At 47.5% G+C, this 20033-nt stretch overlaps 1 long non-coding RNA gene across 1 annotated transcript in view; it reads right to left on the bottom strand.

The window, feature by feature from the left end:
• Positions 1–9460, bottom strand: part of LOC147367890 (uncharacterized) — an 88920-nt gene extending 79460 nt beyond the window's left edge. The window contains exon 1 of the long non-coding RNA XR_015169344.1: positions 9107–9460. This is a non-coding gene — a long non-coding RNA (uncharacterized LOC147367890). The remainder of the gene's footprint in view (positions 1–9106) is intronic.
• Positions 9461–20033: the final 10573 nt, after the last annotated feature.

Below are 20033 nucleotides of genomic sequence, written 5' to 3' on the forward strand. Positions count from 1 at the left end.
TTCTGTTTGCCATGAAGTGATGGCACTGGATGCCACAATCTTCACTTATTGAATGTTGAGTTTTAGGCCAGCTGTTTCACTCTCCTCTTTGACCTTCATCAAGAGGCTCTTTAGTTTCTCTTCACTTTCTGCCACTGGAGTGGTATCATCTGCTTATCTGAGGTTGTTGATATTTCTCCCAGCTTAGCGACTAAACAACAACAAAGGCATCCTCTGACCAAAAGAAACTAGAACATAAATATCCCCCCTCTGTATCTCACATGGACAATTTTGAGGCATCTTCTACATGACTCTGTTGAGAATCCCCAGTAGAACTAAGCCCTTGTTGCCCAAAGAACTAACCAGATCCACCCCAGTTGGACGGGCTTCCCTTGTTTTGCGTTTGCTGGGCTTATTTTCTGGGCTTGCTGTAAAAAAGCTTGGAAAAATAACCTGCCCTCTCTGAGCCTCAACTTCCTCTTCTGTAAAATGGGGATAACCCCCTCCTCTCCCGAGTTTGCCCATTAAGTATGAATTGCTTAGCTTAGCCTTGTGCCAAGAGACAAGGAAGGTTCAGGTCGGGAAGAGAGCTGAGGAAATGGACAATGCAACGTTGAAAGACTTCTTTAATAAACTGTCCACGTGGCTTGCTTTTGTCTTCCACTTCTTCTTCTGCTTCAGATTCCATAGGCACCTACCCTCAAACATAGCAGTCAACCATTCGGGGCATTTTCCTCCTTGGCGAGAACCAAGCAAGGGTGGGGCTGGCAAGCCTCTGCTGAGAGCCTGGGGGATGACGATTCAACTTTTCATGAGGTTTTGCCCTTTTTCCTAAGGGAAGAGCCCTTGAATGTAGTTTCAGTTGCAGATGCAGCCCAGCAAAATCCGGAGTGGAGCGGGATTCCCCACAGAGTCCAGCCATGGCTCCTCTATTCGAGACTCACCGGGTTGAGCCTCTGAAAGCTTTAGGAACAGGATTTTGTGTTTCATTGGTTCTGGCATCTCTTTATCCAGGGCCTTGGATGCTACATTCATGAGGGTCTCATGAATAATGCATGGTGACCTGAAAAACTCCAGGCGGGTAAATTAAAGATGAGCATGAAAAACCCGGCTTGCTCGGGCTGAATTCAGCTGTGACCACAGCAGGCAATTCTGCTACACATGATCCTGCTAGTGGGTTTCCATGTTCCTCTGCCTGGAAGGCGTGTTCTGCCTTCCCCGGACTCTGTCGCCTTCAAAACTTACCCCTCCAACGTGCCATTTCCTTTACAGCTTCTTAGGAAGTTAAAATTAAGCCTGAAAACTCATTTCACGCAATACAGGAAATGATGAATGAGCCCACCCCCTTCAAAACTACACATCTGTGACTTTTCCCAAAGTCCGGGTTTGGCCAAGGTGTCTGCAGGTGCCACTGCAGGGAAACGAAGAGGAGCTTTTGATACTCAAAACCTACCTGCAAGAGATGAAATCCCTGGAGCCCCAACAGGGTGGGGACACAGGACAGACCTGGTCTTCATCTGGGTCTCCCTGTTGTCATTGCCAAGGCCAAGAGCCTCTCCTCTCTGGTTTCAGTTACCCATTTCACAGATGGGAAAACTGAGGCCCAGAGCGGCAAAGCAACTTTCCCTGGATTGCACAGCAAATCGTTAATAGAGCCAGCACACCTCTTGAACCAAAACTCTTACTTGCCAGCCCAGACCTCTCCCCCCTGCTCTAAAATGCCCACCACCCCACTCCCAGATGAGCCATCCCGGGAAAAGGAGGGGGAAATATATTCGCAGGTGATTTAAAGCGGGGATGTTTTCTGGACGCCCTGCTCCCTCTGGGTAATTTATGGATGTGTGAACAGGATGATAGGCTCATTGCTTATACCGTGTAATTCAAAAAAATGCAGCTGCCCCAGAAAGATGGCTGAAAGGTATAAAAATATGTACATTTGATGGAGCATATATATGTGTTTGTAAATACAGTCTGTTATTGCTCAGTGTTATTATATATCCATCATCTTTCTTTGGGTTATTGGAAACATAAAAATCTTAAAGCACTAAAAACACAAAGAACGATAAGTCACCCAGGAAAGTATATCTTCTCAGGGACAATTTTATGCCGGGAACAGTTTGTGCCTTCAGAAAATAAAGTCCTTGCACTGCCAGCGAGAGGGAAGGAAGCAGAGGGTGGGGCTGGGAGGGCAGGTGCCTGCAAGCCGCAGGGCAAAACAGCTCCTCGAAGTGCCCGGTGGTCAGTGGCTCAAGGGGAAAAGGCTTTTTCTACCATTTGTAGCTCTGTGATCAGGGGCAAGTCATGACCTGGAGCCTGGTTCCTCCCCTCTAAACCAGGACCAGCGCGCCCATGGGGGCAGTGGGGCTCCCCAGATATGAGCCCCTCCCTGTAAACCACTGCCTCGGAGGAAGCAGCATTTCTAGTCGCACAAATGACTTTGATGTATCAGCCCCTCTCTCTCTCCTTGGATTCCCTCCTCGCAGCCCAAGCGTCCAAACCATGGAGTGGAACTGTAAACTAAATTCCAAGCAGCCGAGGCAGTCAATAGCACAGACGTGATTTTTAAGTGAAATTAATGATTTTTTGAATATGGATTTCCTCTTCGGGGCCTTCCCTCCACAACCTCAGAGATTCATGTCTCTACAAACGTTGGGTAATTCTGCCCGACCCTGGGGTCTGTTATAAGTCAAAGTGAAGGAGGCCTGGAGGGGGCATCTGGGTGGGAGGTGAGTGGAACAGGTCACTTGTCTGGGGGCTCTTACACAATAAAGATGGGAGAGTCAGAACCAGGGAGCTGGTCTGAGCCCCAGCCTCCCTCACGCTGTACCCAGGCTCAGACCCTCCACGCCCCTCCGGTCACCACTGTGCCCATCTGGAAATCAAGGGCTGGAATGGAACTTGGGGGTGGGGTGTTTTTATTTAGTTAGTTTTCAGCAACTGTGCCTTTACTTTCTTTTTCTTTCCCCGGATCTCTAGCGTGTGTCTCACAGGCATTAGGTGCTCCACCTCTATTCTTTGCTTCCAGTCAAGTATTTCCAAGTGCAGTTAATTCTGACTTAATACCCAAATTAAGGCTTGTCCTTTGGATCTAGAGTCCTCTCCCTGCTCAGCAGCAGTGAATTTAAGCAACAGATTGTCTAAAGTGAATTCCTCTATTGTTAGCAATTAGGAAAATCTTTACTGTTTGAGATAGAATCCCCACACATAGCAGCGACTCCTTCATGAAGTAAATAGAAATGGTCAAGAGTGTAGGGTCCACCTTGATTTTTCTACATGTGGTACAAATATACGACGGAATATTACTCAGTCATAAAAAGCAATGAAATTGGGTCATTTGCAGAAATGTGGATGGACCTAGAGAATGTCATACAGAGTGACGTAAGTCAGAACAAGAAAAATATCATATATTAATAAGACATTACTTTGCCAACAAAGGTCCATCTAGTCAAGGCTATGGTTTTTCCTGTGGTCACGTATGGATGTGAGAGTTGGACTGTGAAGAAGGCTGAGCGCCGAAGAATTGATGCTTTTGAACTGTGGTGTTGGAGAAGACTCTTGAGAGTCCCTTGGACTGCAAGGAGATCCAACCGGTCCATTTGAAAGAGATCAGCCCTGGGATTTCTTTGGAGGGAATGATGCTGAAGCTGAAACTCCAGTACTTTGGCCACCTCATGCGAAGAGCTGACTCATTGGAAAAGACTCTGATGCGGGGAGGGATTGGGGGCAGGAGGAGAAGGGGACGCCAGAGGATGAGATGGCTGGATGGCATCACTGACTCGATGGACTTGAGTCTGAGTGAACTCCGGGAGTTGGTGATGGACAGGGAGGCCTGGTGTGCTGCAGTTCATGGGGTCGCAAAGAGTTGGACACGACTGAGCGACTGAACTGAACTGAACTGAATGCATACATGTGGGATCTAGAAAAATTCTATAGATGACCTCATTTGCAAAGCAGAAATAGAGACAGATGTACAGAACAAATGTATGGATATCAAGAGGGAAGGGGAGTGGGAGGAACAGGGAGACTGGGATCGACATATATACAATATACACACATTATGTGTAAAATAGATAACTAATGCCAGCAACTTTGGAAAACTCAGCAGTGGCCACAGGACTGGAAAAGGTCAGTTTTCATTCCAATCCCAAAGAAAGGCAATGCCAAAGAATGCTCAAACTACCACACAATTGCACTCATCTCACACGCTAGTAAAGTAATGCTCAAAATTCTCCAAGCCAGGCTTCAGCAATACGTGAACCATGAACTTTCAGATGTTCAAGCTGGATTTAGAAAAGGCAGAGGAACCAGAGATCAAATTGCCAACATCCGCTGGATCATGGAAAAAGCAAGAGAGTTCCAGAAAAGCATCTATTTCTGCTTTATTGACTATGCCAAAGCCTTTGACTGTGTGGATCACAATAAACTGTGGAAAAATCTGAAAGAGATGGGAATACCAGACCACCTGACCTGCCTCTTGAGAAACCTATATGCAGGTCAGGAAGCAACAGTTAGAATTGGACATCAAACAACAAACTGGTTCCAAATAGGAAAAGGAGTACGTCAAGCTGTATATTGTCACCCTGCTTATTTAACTTATATGCAGAATACATCATGAGAAATGCTGGGCTGGAAGAAGCACAAGCTGGAATCAAGATTGCCAGGAGAAATATCATAACCTCAGATATGCAGACGACACCACCCTTATGGCAGAAAGTGAAGAGGAACTAAAAAGCCTCTTAATGAAAGTGAAAGAGTAGAGTGAAAAAGTTGGCTTAAAGCTCAAGATTCAGAAAATGAAGATCATGGCATCCGGTCCCATCACTTCATGGGAAATAGATGGGGAAACAGTGGAAACAGTGTCAGACTTTTTTGGGGCTCCAAAATCACTGCAGATGGTGACTGCAGCCATGAAATTAAAAGACGCTTACTCCTTGGAAGGAAAGTTATGACCAACCTAGATAGCATATTCAAAAGCAGAGACATTACTTTGCCAACAAAGGTCCGTCTAGTCAAGGCTATGGTTTTTCCAGTGGTCATGTATGGATGTGAGAGTTGGACTGTGAAGAAAGCTGAGCGCCAAAGAATTGATGCTTTTGAACTGTGATGTTGGAGAAGATACTTGAGAGTCCCTTGGACTGTGAGGAGATCCAACCAGTCCATTCTAAAGGAGATCAGCCCTGGGATTTCTTTGGAAGGAATGATGCTAAAGCTGAAACTCCAGTACTTTGGCCACCTCATGTGAAGAGTTGACTCATTGGAAAAGACTCTGATGCTGGGAGGGATTGGGGGCAGGAGGAAAAGGGGAAGATAGAGAATGAGATGGCTGGATGACATCACCAACTTATGGACATGAGTTTGAGTGAACTCCGGGAGTTGGTGATGGACAGGGAGGCCTGGCGTGCTGCAATTCATGGAGTCACAAAGAGTCAGACACGACTGAGCAACTGAACTGAACTGAACTGAATGAGAATCTAAAAAAAACTGGAATGGAAGCTCTTTAAGGCCGCTTTAGGACTTCATTTTCAATATGAAAGAGAATGTCACTCAGTCGTGTCTGACTCTTTGTGACCCTATGGACTATATAATCCATGGAATTCTCCAGGCCAGAATACTGGAGTGAGTAGCCTTTCCTTTCTCCAGGGGATCTTCCCAACCCAGCAATCAAACCCAGGTCTCCCACATTGCAGGTAGATTCTTTACCAGCTAAGCCATCAGGGAAGCCCAAGAATATTGGAGTGGGCAACCTATCCCTTCTCCAGTGGATCTTCCCAATCCAGGAATCAAACTGGGAGACCCAGGTTTGATCCCTGGGTGGGAAAGATCCACTGAAAAAGGAAATGGCAACCCACTCCAGTATTCTTGCCTGGAGAACCCCATGGACAGAGGAACCTGGTGGGCCACAGTCCATGGGCTCACAAAGTGTCAGACATGACTGAGCAATTAACTTTCTTTCTTCAATGTGAAGATGGACTGATGCACATTTTTCCTTGCTCACCTCCAAATCCCCAGCATGTGAAATACTAGAAGAGCACTGGATACATAGTAGGAGCTCAATACACATTTGTCTTATTAAATAATCTTGCTTGCATTCTTCAGAAATCCCTTTAAGCCAGCCAGATGTAACAGACCTATTGTTTTCATGGCCCCCAGTGATGGCCTCCCTTTGTCCGCCTCTCGAGTTCATTCCCACTTGGATCCTGGAATGGGCCACGTGACTTGTTTCTGCCAATGGGAGAGTAACAGATTGTCCAGAGCAGAAGCTTTGAGAAAAGCACTTGCACTTTTCCGCCTCTCCCTCACGTGGACCCCACCACCGCCGTGACCCAGCTGCCGGAGGGGGTGAGCTGCACTTGGAGGAAAGAGTCGGCCACCACTGGGCCAGATGGCCAGCAGCTGTCCTGCTGGCTGACCACAGACACACCAACCAGCCCAGTGCCATCTGCTATGTGCAGCCCGGGGCAGCGGGACCTCCCAGCCAACCTGAGACTTCTGAGAAATAACAAGTGGTTAAGTGTTATGCAACAAAAGCTCACTGATACAGTAGGTATTCGGTGATTTCATCTAAAAATTAGCATCCCTGGGGGAAGCCTTAGCACCAGGCCTTGGGAACCGCAAAGGATCCACGCTGGAGCGGGGACAGTGGGCTTTGTGCGTCAGCTCCGGGAATTCCTGAGGCTTTGCTCTCCTGTGCCGAGTTTATCGCCCTTAGGCTGTTCACCATCTGCAAGTGGTCTCTTGCACGCCACCCATCAGCTCCTACACCCACTATCCAGATTCAGATTTCTTCTTCCCTCAGTCCTTTAGCGTATACAGTGGGCACTGGACCCATCTCCACCACCCTGGCCTCTTTCTCTACACCAGGGCCTTGCGGCCTTGGTTCCTACTGCTAACTTCCTGGGGCTAGGTCACTGCCACGGCCATCCTATACTCCCACACTCACAGCCCAGGGGGGAGGACCATCAGTACTACATGTGTATACATGCATATGTATACACACACACATATATATACACATGACTACAAAAGTATTTACACACGTACACAGATGTACACTTGTGTCTGTAGAGAAAGAAGACACTCAAGCTTCAGAGCACTGTTTGGACTTAATAGCTTACACAGTGGAGGTCCCCAAAAAACTAAAACTAGGATTGCCATGCGACCCAGCACTCCCACTCCTGGGCGCATATCCAGAGAAAACCGTAAGTTTAAAATGTACATGCACCCCTATGTTCCAAGCAACACTATATTATTACTCAGCCATAAAAAACAGTGAGATAATGCATTTGCAGCAACATTGATGGGCCTAGAGATTATTATTAAGTGAAATGTCAAAAGGATAAAAATACCCTATGATATCATTTATATATGGAATCAAAAATATGACACTAATTTATCCATGAAACAGAAGCAGACTCACAGGCAAAGAGAACAGGCTTGTGGCTGCCAAAGGAGGGTGGCGTTGGATTGGGAGCTTGGGGTTAGTAGATGCAAAGTATCACATAGAGAGTGAATAAACAAGAGCCTACTGCAAGCACAGAGACCTATATGCGATATACCGTGATAAACCACAGTAGAAAAGAATATATGTATATGTATAACTGTGTCAATTTGTTATACAGCGGAAACTAACACAATATTGTCAATGAACTATATTTCAATTAAAGCCAAATAAGTAAATAGCTTACACAAGCCTGTATGTATATGTTAGCCGCTCAGTCCTGTCCAACTCTTTGAGAGCCCATGGACTGTAGCCCACCGCCAGGCTCCTCTGTCCATGGGATTCTCCAGGCAAGAATACTGGAGTGTGCCATTCCTTTCTCCAGGGGATCTGCCTACCAGGGACTGAACCCAGGTCTCCTGCATTGCAGGCAGATTCTTAAACTCTCTCCTTAGAGTGGAGATCAGAGAGCAAGAGTAATTTTGTTAAGGTTGTACTGCAAGCCTCAAACTCAGCTGTTCTGACTCCTTACCCAGGTATCTCTTTGTAATTCGTTGTAGTGCATCTGGCGGTCTGATCCCTGGGAAGTGTGGGCAAGCCTTCAGATGCAGCCACAGCATTTATGCGAGTGGCCCCTGGCCCTGGCTGCCAGCTCCTGTGTGCTCCATCTTGGACGTGCCTGGTCCTCACAAGGAGGAATGAGCACCAGCCCATGTTCTATTATTCATGAGATCTTTCACACAGCTTCCAACATCAGATCTGCTAGTGATAACAAACTCCACCCCGGCATATCAACAGCTTGGAAATTTCCTGCCACAATTTTTGGAACAAAATGAAAGAGCTTGTGAGAGTGGGACTCTGAGGCTGTTGGGAACAGACTGATTTCAAGGACTTTGTCAATAAGAGATGCAAAATGCAAATTACACAGATACCTCTTTACACTCTTTGGAAGACCAAGCGGGCTCATCCACACCCCAATGGGCTCAGTAAATGGAGACATTGGGTCAAACCTGAGTCAGGGCACTGACTTTCACTGGGTTCCTACTCAGTAGCCAGCTCTGGTCTGCCACTGAGTTTGCAAAAATGGCTCAGACATCTCTGGAGAAGACACTCACACTCACTAACCATGTGACCATGGGAAGGTACTCTCTCTCTGCCGGCACTTTCCCATTTATGAAATTGAAATGGTCATAGTATCTGTCTCTAGGGTGACCATTATTGTGGTGAGGCTTAAATATGAAAATTCATGTTAAATGCCTCACCCGCAGCTTGCTACATTTAGTAGATAAAGGCCAGCTATTATTATGATTTATTTTGGTTGCACCTTGTAGCACAGGGAACTCCCCCCAACCAGAGATGGAACCCATGCCTCCCACACTGGAAGTGCGAAGCCTTCACCACTGGACTGCCAGGAAGTCCGTTATGATTATTTTATAGAAGAACACTCAGGGCTCAGAGGAGAACAGTATGAAAAGGACAGGGTGGGAGGCGGGGAAAATTTACTGAAGTCGATTTGGGAAAAACAGTAAATGAGGCACAGTAACAACGATAACTGATAACACAATCAAACAGTTATAACGATCTACTAGAATAAAACTTATCCAAATGCTGTCTTTCTCTCTCTCAAAGCATCTATCGCACGGTGCTCACCCCTCCTCTTGTGACGATGTGAGATGATAACATGCCTACCTGATGAGGTGAAGCAACATGAATGCCATATGCACGGTGACACGGCTCTAGGCTGCTACGGACCTTCTGGTGAGAAGTCGCGGGAAGGGCCACCTGCTTCCGCGGCTCAGGGGTCATTGAATCAGGTCAGCGTCCATTGCCGGATGTCAGGATGCCAATGGCTGAGGAGCCCATGCAGGACGGAGAGGGATGATACGAGACTTCATTACGCTACTCAGAAGGGCACACAGTTTAAAATTTATGCACTGTTTATTTTTGGAATGTTTCATTTCGTATTTTCAGACCTCTTTTGACCTTGAGTAACTGAAGCCATGGAAAGCAAAACCGTGGATAAGAGGAGTCTGCTGTATCTTCACCCCAATCCTAGCCTCGCTCGGCAAGAACCAGGGTGGTCTGAGATAACACCAAAGCAAGAAAGAGCTCTTAGAGGTTATGTTACAAGTCAACGGTTTTCACATTTTTTCTTAGCTATTTTTAAACTCTTGCCCGGAATGCAATATACAAAGCTGATTTGTTTAAAGCAATGGTTTAGCTGTGTGACTTTATTTTATAAATACAGATGATAACCTTTACTTATTATAAAGTCAATCAATAAGAACAAGGCTGTTTTGATTAAGTAAATTGGATGCTTGAGTTGATACAAAACTGCAATTGTCATCCCTAACCTCCTGACTTCATTTTTTGTGTTTATCAAAACAGCCTGGTAATTTTCATTAGCTTTCGTTGTACAGTGTTCTTGAAGACACTATTTACACAGATAAGTAGCTGCAAATACTGACAGGTTAAAAAAGAAAAAAAAGGAGATGAAGTAAAGATGCCTTTGGAATCTTTGGGTAGTCTTCAAAGTGATCCAGAGGCTTAAAAGGAAACCAAAGATATTATACCAACTAACCTAATCCAGATCATATCCATTTCGTAGAGTTCATTCATTCACCCATTTATCCAACAAACACCCCATGAGTGCCGACCGTGTGTTATACAGGGTATAAGCACTGAAGAGGCTTCAGGGAGTAGAACAAAAGCAACTGTGTCCTCCTGAAGATGAGCACTTTAGCATGCGAGAGGAGGACAGTCAATAAAATAAATGCGCTGTAAAATCTATCCCATGAATACCACCGTGCAGTACAGTATAGTGATGAGCACTGTGGGAAAAAATAAAGCAGAAAGGGGCTAGGGCTTCTGGGGAGGAGGGTGCTTCCATTCGAAATAGGTCAAGATGACCTCAACCTAGAAGGTTTGAGCAGACGTCTGAAAGAGCGAGGGGGCTGACCTTGGCCTGGGGAAGGGCATCTGGCCACTGATACCGCCCTGGCAAGCAGGCTGCTGGACCAGTTCAAGGGAAATAAGAAGGCTGCAGCTGAGCATCTGGAGGGACTGCGCAAGGGGGAGAAGACTAGGAAACAGGTCAGAGGAGAGGAGAGTGAGGGATGGGGCTGGGACAGATCACACTGGGCCTGGAAGGTCACTCCAATGACTCTGGCTTCCCTGTGGAGCGATAAGGAAGCTGTTGGGGATTTCTAAGCAGAGGAGTTGCAGTGTCTGCCCTACGGTTTTTCAGCATTAACTGGGAGGCTGGGCTGAGAAGAGAGTATAGGGAGTCAGGGTAGAAACAGGGAGAAAAGGAGATATTTGTAATAATCCCAGAGGGGTGGTTGGCAGATTAGATCGAGTGGTGGTGGAAATGGTGAAAAGTGATTGGACTTTGGGTCTGCTTTGAAAACAAAACTGAAAGGAGTTCTGATCAATTGGATAAGCATATGAAAGAAAGAGGGGAGTCAAGGAGGACTCCAAAGTGTTTGGCCCAAACAACCGGTGCAGTGAAAGAGGGATTCACCCTACCTGAGATGGAGAGACGCAGGAAGGAGCAGGCTTGGCATGGCTGTGGGTCAGGACTCCCATCTGGGCTGTGTTACCATCAAGATGCCTGTTAGACATCGAAGCAAAGACAGACAGATGAGTTGGAGATCAGGACAGTGATGGGGTTCAACTTGGAACTGTCAACTGGGGAGTCATCTGCTGGAGATGATGCTTAAAGCATGCGGGAGACAACGTGGGATCACCAAAGCAGGACATGTGGGCAGAGAAGAGGCATGAGGGCTGAGCCTGGCAGCCCCCAGCATTGGGGGGGTCATGGATAGAGTACAGAGAAACCGGGAAACTGAAAAGGAGCACATGAGGGAGAAGGGAGTGTATACCAGGACGGGGAGGCATTCTGGAGACTAAGGGAAAAGCTTTAAGGACGAGGAAGTCATCAGCTGTGTCAAATGCCCACAGGACCAGCTACAGGTGGCCTGAGACGAGACTGCTGGCTTGAGCCAAGCAGAGGTCATGGGTCCTGAATGACCTTGGTCAATCCTGTTTGGATGCGGAGCTAGGAGCAGAAGCCTGACCAGGTTATTGAAAGAGGGAAACAGAGAAGAAGGACTGGGACAGACGGGAAGACCTCTTGCCAGAGTTTTTGTTATAAAGGAGAAGAGAAGTAAAAAGGCAGCTGAAAAGGAAGGTAGGATTGCACTGGTTGGCTGCTGTTTGTTTTTAACACAGACGAGATCTTGGCATGTTTGCACAGTGACGCTAACGATTTCAGGAGAAAAGGAATGTGCTATGATGCAGGCGAGAGAGGGGACAATTACTGAAGCTGCAACCTCGGAGCATGGGGGAGGAGAGTTGTTCTCAGGAGTGGGGACCGTGCATCTGTCTTAACAAGAGGGAAAGCAAAACACGAGCATCCCCAGACAGGGCAGGGGGCGGAAGCAAGTTCTCTGACTGCTACTGTCATCTCCGTGAAATGGGAAATAGGTCAGCAGGTGAGAGAGAAGGAGGGGACGAGGTACTGGAGGTTCGAGGAGGGAAGAGAAGGTGTGAGAAAACTCAGGTGGAGTTTTCTGGAGAGTAACTGGGCCAGGGAAATGGATGATGGTTGCCAGGTAGTACGAGGATCCATGGGAGAATCATGCTCCGGAAACTAACGGGAAGCAGCCAGCATGGCTTAATGGTTTTCTCCAGACCCACCGGCTGCTTTGAGGGGCAGGCACAGAAGAGGCAGAGCTGGTTAAGACAGAGAATGACAGGAATCGAGGGTATAGAGTCTGGAGACAAGATGTATGTGTGCACTCAGTCGCTCGGTCATGTCCGACTCTTTGTGACCCTACGGACTGCAGCCCACCAGGCTCCTCTGTCCATGGAATTTTCCAGGCAAGAATACTGGAGTGGGTTGCCGTTTCCTACTCCAGGAGACAAGATACTTGGTTCCAAATCCTTGATTCACCATTTACAAGCTGTGTGACCTTGAGCAAGTTACCTAACCTCTCTGTGTTTGACCTCATCACCAAGACCTTAAGTAAAGGTTACATGAGCTAATGCACATACAGTATAGAACAGTACCTGGGCACATTAAAAGCTCTCTGTTAAATGTTAGCTTTTGTTATTATCAGCACTATTTGAAAGAACCAGCAAATGGGTCTCTCCTCCACCTAAAGTATATTTATTTATTCATCTCTTTGGCCTCACAGTGTGGCCTGTGGAATCTCAGATCCCTACCCCACCTGCACTGGGAATGTGGAGTCTCAACCATTGCAGCACCAGGGAAGTCCCATCTCCTCCAGTTAAAATCCTCACTGTTTGGAAGACACTCAAGAAATGCCTCCTGTAACATTAGGAGATATTCAATGATACCACTTCTCAAATCTCTTTTTTATGTTTAGGCCAAGTAGTACATTTCAATTTCCCTGCTGACACTTAAAAGTCAGTCAAGAAGCACCCAAAATGTACGGTAAAACCGCAGTAACACAGCATGACACAGAGCAGGCCGCACAGCTGACCCCCCACGATGACGCAAGTAACTGAGCGGCACTTGAGCTGCCCCTGGGATTTTATCTGACCTTAAAAGTTATTTTTTCTCACCTCTTGATGCAGTACTATATAAAGTGACAGGCTTTGGCATGCTCATATCTGCACAGGAGCAACTTTTTAAAGAGACTTTTGCAGCTACGATTTCACTAACAAAAGACCAATTTACAGCGGGGCGAAATATGCTGACCGAGCAAAGGAACTCCAGCACTGGATGGTGGCAGAGGGAAAAATGGAAAGTTTTCTTTTTGCAAGTGCTTCTACTTTCTCCACAGAAAAGGAAAGAAGGTCATTAGCCAAAAGTGTGCAAATGAGTGTGTTGGGTAGATTCAGGTCCAGCCAACACAGAGCTAAGTCTGCATTCTGAGTCCCAAAGTCAACAACAGGATCAGTGGCAGGAAAGCAAGATGGGAGGACTCGGGGGTTGGAAGGAGAGAGGGCAAGTTCAGGGCAGCCCTGGACATATTTTTGCTGCATGTCCCCCAGGGGATGACAAAAATAGTGAGCCAAAAGACAGCAGGGCTACGCTCAGCCACAGAGTGAAGTGGGAAAAGCAGGTTGCAAAGCAGAAAGAGTCGGGTTAAAGATACAGTGAGAACCTGTAGACACGTGTAAGCACACAGAAACATCTGGAAGGAAATAGGTGTTCATCTGGGCCAACGCAGAGTGTTCAGGGCTAGTTTAGAGTGCAATAAGCAGCCAGGCAGGCAGGGGGAGGGAGGTTCCTTCTCCCACTCAGCGTCAGCGTCTGACAATGGCGATGAATCAAGTAGGAGACATCTGCACGTGGACTCCGCTTTGCTTTAGCTCGTTGCTTAAGAAATTCCCTGTTTCTTTCCAAGTCTTTCTCCCCGTGATTTTTATGACCCCTAAGAGGATTGTAAACTCTATCCCTACCCAGCGGAACCCCTAACTTCAGAGTCAGATCATTTTCAGCTTCAAAAAATGAGATTCAATTGGTCCAGAAGCCAGGGGAAGTCTGCATTGGAAAATAGCTTTGCCGTGCAGTTTTGGCCAACTGAAAATATATATATATATGACCCTGGGGGCATGGACCTAAACTAAAAAGGGTTCCCTTCTGCTCTCAATTTTTTAAGAAGTTTTGATCCCTATAAAACTGGAGCATACATCTCCCATTATTTCCCGTTTAAAACTGCCTGTTTGAGACATTATGTTACTTCCTCTCCTAGAGCCCCTTAATTTCACCAGGATTGAAGAAAAGCATCCCTGCTCCTAAAAGCAGTCTGTTTCCTTTCTGGATGACCTTGGCCCATGAGAGGTCAGAGCCAAGATGATAATAGTGAGGACATAATCATTTCTGGAGTGTTTCCTACATGCCCAGCACCATGTGAAGACTGAGGGTGAGTCCTCTCAGTAAGTCCTCATACCAAACTATTTTTTTAAATACAAAATTTATTTTAATTGGAAGCTAATTACTTTACAATATTGTAGTGGGGTTTTGCCATACATTGACATGGATCTGCCACGGGTGTACATGTGTTCCCCATCCTGACCCTCCCTCCCACCTCCCTCCCCATCCCATCCCTCAGGGTCATCCCAGCGCACCAGCCCCGAGCATCCTGTCTCATGCATCGAACCTGGACTGGCGATCCATTTCACATATGGTAATATACATGTTTCAATGCCATTCTCTCAAATCATCCCACCCTCGCCTTCTCCCACAGAGTCCAAAAGACTATTCTATACATCTGTGTCTCTTTTGCTGTCTTGCATACAGGGTTATCATTACCATCTTTCTAGATTCCATATATATATATATGCGTTAGTATACTATATTCCTCCCACCAAACTATTATCACCACCAGTTTGCATATGGGCCAACTGAGGCTCAGAAAAGATGAGCCACTTGCCCACACAGCTGGTCAGAGAAAGAACCAGAGGCTGCTGCAGATCTGTGGACCCCAGGGCCTGGGCCTGGGCGCTGTGCCCCACCTTCTCAGATTCCATCACTAAAATGTTAACAGTGGTCCCTCCACATTGAGAGGTGATCGGGGAAGTGTGTGTTCATCTCTTGGCTTACATGTACCTCTAAGTTATTCTGCAATAAACACGTGTTACTTTTGAGATGAAAGAAGTGAAAGTGTTAGTCGCTAAATTGTGGCTGACTCTTTGCGACCCCATGGGCTGTAGTCCACCAGGCTCCTCTGTCCATGGGATTTCCCAGGCAAGAACACTGGAGTGGGTTGCCATTTCCTCCTCCAGGGGATCTTCCTGACCCAGGGATTGAACCCGGGTCTCCTGCATTGCAGGCAGATTCTTTACCATCTGAGCCCTTACCCTAAGAAAATTAATATAGAATACTTTTAAAAGAAAAGGAAAAGGGACATTGGACCCAGGCTCCCTCCAAGAGAGGAGGGCTGCGGGTAGGGAACCATCTGTCGTGTTCTGGCCTGGAGTTACCTTGCCCTGAGCCCGTGGCCTGCAGGGACCTCCCCCTCAGCCCCAGGGGACAAAGTCTCCTAATGAAGGTGACCCAAATAATCTTCTATCTAAAGCACACTACTTATTTTATGTCTCAAACCCACTCCGTGAGGCAGGAGTTGGCGAGTTATTTTTGATTCACTGAAAGTGTTCTCCCGAGACATCAAAGTGTCTTGAGGGGACGGCTCCTCGGTGGGCTCTGCTCTCAGGAAGCCCTGCTCCAGCAGGTGACTTTGCTGCCTTCGCCTGGCTCCCCCACTGCCGTGTCTTGCTAGCTTGGAGAGACCGGCACGGGGAGAAGGAGGGTCCCCCTAGGGCCAGGGACGGTCAGTCCCAGTGGGCACTGGGTGGCCACGTCCCAGGGTCCCCACGGCGGTTTGTCACATTGCCAGGAAGGAGCATGGTGGCCTGCGGGCCCCCAACCTTGCTAAGGACAAAACTGCTACAGGTTTCCAAGATCGCACGATAAGGGATCCAAGATCCCTTATGTGTGGGATCTAAAAAGAAATGATACAAATGAACTCACAAAGCAGAAGCAGACTCACAGACTTTGAGAATGAGCTAAGGGTTGCCGGAGGCAAATAGGGAGTTTGGGAAGGTCATGTACACACTGCTATATTTAAAATGGACAACCAACAAGGACTAATGTATGGCGCAGGGAACTCTGTTCAAAGTTATGTGACAGCCTGGGTGGGAGGAGGGTTTGGGAGAGAACGGATGCGTGTATGTGAGCGTGTGTGTGCTAAGTCATTTCAGTCGTGTCCAACTCTGTGGAACGCTATGGAATGCAGCCCGCCAGGCTCCCCGTCCATGGGATTCTCCAGGCAAGAACACTGGAGGGGGTTGCCATGCCCTCCTGCAGGGGTTCTTATTGACCCAGGAATCGAACCTGCGTCTCTTACGTCTACCCGCGCTGGCATGTGGGCTCTTTACCATGAGCACCGCCTGGGAAGTCCAGACATATGTACATATATGGCTGAATTCCTTTGCTGTCCACCTGAAACTCTCACAACATTGTTTACCAATCGGCTACACTCCAATACAAAATAAAAACTTCAAAAACAAACCTACAGTTCTCCAGCTGTGGCCGAGACATCAAAGATCCAGAAAGAACAAATCCAGTGACCAGTGGAAAAGCGGCCCCTGTCCCCAGCCGCCCTCCCGCGCCCCCAGAGTAGCTGCCTCCTCATCTATGTCCTAGGTGGGAAGCTCAAAGCTGAACTCCAGCAACCGAGTGTTCGCATTTGCTGCAGGCCAAATTCCAGGAAGAGAGGTGCAATCTGGGCAGCGACAGGAGTCACCGGTGCTAGCAGGGTTCTTTATGGCCCTTTAGTTGGTGGTTTTAGGGGTTAAGCATGACCCTTGGTGCTCTCACAGATCACCCCACCACAGATGGGGTTTTACTGAAGGTGGTAAAACAACGCCATCAGAGCAGCAACATATGGGTCTTTGTGCGGTCTCATCCCCCTGCAGATCGGGGGCCATCCAGCCAGCCTGCGATTTGCATACATCAGTTTAATATTCAGCGGAGGCATATGGGGCCTCTCTGGTTTGGCTTTGCCTAAAAAAAAAAAAAAAAACCATAAAGGAAAAAGAGGAATGTTGAAAAAAGAGTCACACACTCAAAGACTTTCCAAAGAACTTGGAGATCATCTATTCCCATAATCTACACTCAGTGACGACTTCACTGAGCCACACGGAATTCCTTCCCAGCTTCACAGACCCCCTCCATATGACACATCTCAAGGCAACCATCATCCAGTTAGAGCTGGCATGCAAAACAAAACTTATTTGACATCCCCAATAAAATCTAAACCTATCATTTTATAGGTGGGTAAACCAGGCTTGGACAAGGGCGTTACACTGGCCAGAATCATTCAGGGAGTCATGCCAGGGGCAGTTAGACTCTTTGACTCCAGGGCTCTTTCTTCTACAGCAGAATCAGTGTTCTTAAATCAAAGAATCAAGGTGAATAGAAGATAAGAGAAAGATGGAGTAAAAGGTCACCCAGTGGAAAGAACATGGGCTTGACCTGAATTGACCTGGGTTCAGATCTGACCTTGGGCAAGTGACTGCACTCTTCCTGGTCCTCAATTTTTCCACCTGCAAAATAGGAATAATAAGCCTACCTTTTGAACATCACAATACCTTACTGTGATGTTCAAAAGAGATGCTGTCTGTTGCAGCGCACAATGCAAAGTAGGTAAACAGTATTAGTCACACTTTCCTCCTGCCAATATCAAGCTCCTAATGCCTGCCACTTCCCTCTATGCCTCCTTCCCGGCCAAGCCCTCCTGTTCTCTTGATTGCCATTGGTGACGGATGAGGCTTTGGTTTCCATGGTTGCCCAGACCTGTTTATTGGACAGATGACTTTTCATTGCCCGCAGGTCTCTGCTCAGAGTTGGCAAGGGCTGAGCCCACTGAAGCAGCGTTTCCAAGGCACCTGGGCTCGCTCTACTCCAGAAGGTGCCCCAGGGATGGTGTCAGATGCCCTTTGTCAGTTCCTGGGGAAGGGTGATGACATTTTCAGAAAGATCCACATGGATTCAGGATCAAGCGAACTCCAAAGCCTGCTCTGGCTCTTCCAGAGCTCATGGGCTCCCCAGGGGCAAGGCTGAGGTCTCATTCAGCTCTGCATCGCCTGTGTCCACACCTCCAGGCAAGTCAGAGGTGCTCGTGCTGAGCTGTGCTGTTGACCCCAATTCTCCACCCCTCCCTGGACCCACATCATTTCTCTTGTGGCTTTGCAATGCTCTCTCAGTAGAGGCACAGTTCCCTGGGCTAGGACATGTGATCGCTTTGACAGTAAAGTGTGGTGTTTTCTGTTTTGCTGCTATAACAAATTACCCCCAAGCTTAGGAGCTTAAATCCACACATATTGATTATCTTCTGGTGTCTGACAAGCAGAAGTCTCAGTGTGGCTTCACAGGTCCTCTGTTGCAGGACCACGCCCAGGGCCACAGAAAGGTGGCAGCTAGCTTGCAGTCATCTCCAGGCCTAACCGGGCCTTCTAAGCCCCTGGGTTTTGTTAGCAGAATTCAGCTCCTTGCAGACTGTTGGCCAGAGGCTCAAAATAGAAGCTTAGTTCAGCTAGGAATGTGTGTGAGTCAGTCGCTCAGTCAGGTCCCACTCTGTGCAACCCCATGGACTGCGTAGCACGCCAGACTCCTCTGTCCAGGGAATTCTCCAGGCAAGAATACTGGAGTAGGTAGCCACGACCTTCTCCAGGGGATTTTCCCGAACGAAGGATTGAACCAGGTTCTCCTGCACTACCAGCAGATTCTTTACCGTCTGAGTCACCAGGGAAACAGCATCACTGACTCAGTGGACTTGAATTTGAGCAAGCTCCAGGAGAGAGTGAAGAGCAGGGAAGCTTGGCATGCTGCAGTCCGTGGGGTTGCAAAGAGTCAGCCATGACTCAGCGACGGAACAACAAATCAGATAGGAAAAAGAGAAAGGAAGTGACTTCATTTTTGCCCCCTTGAGTCTGTGGACTATTACCCTGGGCACTGCTTCTGTAGAGCCCTCAGCCAGACGCCTGGCGTGAGTGAACGCAAGATGCGAGAGCCGTCACCCTGCCCTGCCCCGTAGGGGAAGCGCTCTCCTGTCCCAGCCCTTCGTGGCTTCCTGGGTCAGAAACAAAATGGCCCAATGAAGTACATTTGTTCCTTAGCCTTTGCACCCCTAAGCATCTTCTATCCAACTCCAGGGGAAGAAATCACTTTCCTCTCCCACTAAGAGCTGAAATTTAATGATGCTCCAGTGAAAAGTAAGTGTCTTCTGAAGATTACTCTTTGACCCGGGACTTCAGCTTGAAGTGTGTCTATTTGTTCATTAGTTAATTAGTTCATGAGCTTGTTTACTTAGTGGCTGCCAAACTCTACGAGACATAGCTATAGGACGGAAAAGTCTTTAGATTCGAGCCACTCAAACATCAAGGGGCCACACACCACAATGCGATCTTGTTAAAATGCAGATTCTGAATCAAGGCCTAAGCCCTGCATTCCTAATGAGCTCCCAGGTGAGAGTAATTCAGTTGATCTACACACAGACCACACGTGGATCTCTAAAGTCAGACGTGCAGGGTTCAAATGCCAACTCTGGATCTTGGCAGCTGTGTGAACTTGGGTAAGTTAGTTAACATCTCTGAGCTCAGTGTCATCTTTTATTTCATGAGATTACATACATAACTTCTTCCTGAATGTTTGCGTAAGTTATTAGAAATCATTCCTCAGAGCCCTGGCATGTCATGGGCCTCCAACAGGTGGTAACGTGAGTTACTAGGACAGTGGCCCCATTTCCGCAGGATCTGCCTTTCTGCCCTTTCTGCCCAGTCCCAAGGGATCCTCTTGTCCTGATATTCTAGTAGTCTGTGAAAACAGAACAGGTCTAGAGTGGAGAAGACAGTGGCTATCCACGGAGGGGCAGTGTTTATCTCCACCGTCAGTCTGTGGTTATCATCCCAGACCAGCTGGGAGTGTCTTGTTCTCGGAGCTGATCCTGCCCACTGCCTTGGCTCGGCCCTCTCTTCCCTCTTCAAGAGTATCAATCACCGGGCAGCTCAAGATGTGTTTTCATGTCATGCATTCACGCCGCAAACAGCATGAATATTAGCACAGTTCTCTGGCTTGGGG

This window comes from Bos grunniens, chromosome 8 (genome assembly GCF_055505025.1).
Source record: "Bos grunniens cultivar Pamir isolate PY7600 chromosome 8, Bosgru_T2T1.0, whole genome shotgun sequence".
Taxonomy (NCBI): domain Eukaryota; kingdom Metazoa; phylum Chordata; class Mammalia; order Artiodactyla; family Bovidae; genus Bos; species Bos grunniens.